This window comes from Solanum dulcamara, chromosome 2 (assembly GCF_947179165.1).
Source record: "Solanum dulcamara chromosome 2, daSolDulc1.2, whole genome shotgun sequence".
NCBI classification, from domain to species: Eukaryota; Viridiplantae; Streptophyta; class Magnoliopsida; order Solanales; family Solanaceae; genus Solanum; species Solanum dulcamara.
In genome coordinates, this window is record NC_077238.1 from 29,913,523 (window position 1) to 29,916,059 (window position 2,537).

General features: G+C 34.9%; 1 pseudogene; it reads left to right on the forward strand.

The window, feature by feature from the left end:
* Positions 1–863: 863 nt before the first annotated feature.
* Positions 864–1,998, forward strand: LOC129871072 (putative RING-H2 finger protein ATL12; annotated as a pseudogene).
* Positions 1,999–2,537: the final 539 nt, after the last annotated feature.

The following is a 2,537-nucleotide window of genomic DNA, read 5'->3' on the forward strand; positions in this document are numbered from 1 at the left end:
CAATTACAACTTCGCAATAATCATTTTTGCCCCTTATCACCAACCCTCTTGTCAGTTGTCACACAATCCTTCAACACAGGCTCTTACTCAGGACTCAGATGTGCTATTTGTTTACACTAGTTTTAAAATCTTTTCTTAAAACAAGTACCAACTCACGTTACATTATCTAAATAACAATTTCAAATTACATAAAATTTATTTTTCTAGAATTCTTATTTTATAGAGACAGCCTTTCCTGTCTAGTGATATCTATTGTCGGAAATTCAACCCTAACTAAAAGGGTATAGTCAAATAGTTGGAAATATTCTCCTTAACCAGCTATCCGAAGTTCACACAAGCTCTAGGAATCAAGAACTTGCTGCCTAATAAGGAGCATGTTACCCCCTCAATATACTAATTCAGTGAATCTAAATTAGTCGAGTCAATTCGTTTTGGATTACACCGAATGTCTTAAAGAAATATTATCGGAAGTTCTGCCCTGGCTAGTTATGCTCTAGCTACGAATGAGATAATGTGCTTGCATCAGATGCTGCAATCTGTCAAAATTGAGTAGTTAAAAGATAGTGATATTTAACTTTTTAGCCCCCCAAGTCAGAAGAATATGTGTTCATGTTTGAGCCTTCCCACATTTCCATCATTTTATTACATAATTCCCAATTTTATAATTTGCAGCACTACTCACCACATCCCCTTCCCCCTCACAAATAAAAAAATGAACAAGAACAAGATACCAAGTAAACAGACAAACTAGGAGAGGATACACTTTTCCAAATAAAAATAAAAATATTTAAACACAAGAAATCAATGTCAAACTATCCTCCATAATTTCAGAGCCTCTTTACACATAATAAAAATTAAAGGAGATGTATTGTCATAAGCCTTGGATTGTTGGGAATTTGAATCTTTTCATGAATCAACCAAGTATTTTAATCTTAGCAGTGCTTTCATTAAATGTGAAAGGTGAGGGGCCCTTCGTCTGATGATTTGCCAAGTTCTTCTTCACAAGATGTTGTTAGTAGTTTCCAGCCAAGCCTTACTGTGGTTATTGGTGTCCTCTCCGTCATGTTTTCACTAACTTTTCTTCTACTCCTCTATGCCAAGTTTTGTCATAGGACATCTTCTTATGTTCATAACCTGTCCATTCAGGATGGACTTGTTAGATCAATGTCTCGTTCCTCAGGAATCGATAAAACTGTGGTGGAATCACTCCCTTTTTTCAGATTCTCTTTACTGAGAGGGTCAAAACAAGGACTTGAATGTTCTATTTACTTATCAAAATTTGAAGATATTGAAATTCTTAGATTGCTTCCAATGTGCAAACATGCCTTCCGTATTGACTGTATTAGTTGTCAAGACCTTTCATTGCTCACATATTCAGATAGTTTGAGATTCTTGTGGAGTCAGTCTGAGGAGCTAATAAGAGATGAGGAATCAAATTTGAAACTCTATCTTCAAAGGGAGGAAAATGGAAGATCCGAAAAAGAAGAATTGCCAATACAAGAAAACAATGAAAAAGCACTGCACAAGTTCAATCATAAGATCATAGTATCAGATGTTGTCTTCAAGAATCGATGGAACAATGTGACTTCTTCAGACCTGATATTCTTGAATTTAGAAATGCTTAATGGCATGACAAGCAACAGATTCTCATCAATTGACAGAAACAGTACTGAGCAATCCAAAGTGATAGAAGAAGGTCAAACGATGAATATCAAAGATGAAATGGAAAGGAATAGATTGTTCGAGAGTAAAATCAAGTCACAAAGTCTTGTTGCAGCTCCAAGTACATCAAAAGTAGTAAGTACAAATGAGAAGAGATCCATGTCAGAAATTATAGTGTATTCTAGATTCAACAACAGGAATAAAGAGCTTTCTGTTTTGGAGAAAAGGAGGAGGAAACTTTGGTTTTCAATTGCAAAGAGAACATTCAAGTGGTTTGCTAATAGGGAAACAAGATCACCACACACAGAAAACACAATACAAACACTAAATGTATAGACTTTTCTGAAGATTCTGGGATCTTAATTTAACGCACATGGAGGTACAATTGGAACTTCATATATTTTCAGATTATAACAGAAAGATTGTTCCGATTCAGTTTCCCAAAAATAATCAAGCAGTTAGTGGCTTTAATTGTTTGATCGGCTGTTAGGATGATTGGAACTAGTCAGGATTATATGCAAACATTTATAAATATTTTGTAAATTTCTTAATACAACTACATGGCCCTTAACAAAAGCTAGTGAATTCACTTAAACCCGTATCTACAGATTCCTGGGGATTTCCCTATTGGGCCAGGTCATTTTGGGGCAAGGGGCGTCCTTGTATTCTGATTGTTCTTATCGGATCAATAAATTATTCTTGAGAATTTTTCTCTCTCTCTTTCTAGTGAGGGAGGAATAGTATGTGGTAGTTTTCAAAGGAGGAGTCATTCCATTATAAATGAATAAAAAATAATAGAATCTTTCTGATGATGCAAAAACATTTTCCACATGCAGGACATTGTTGGATATGATTTATTGTATTAAAAGAGCTGA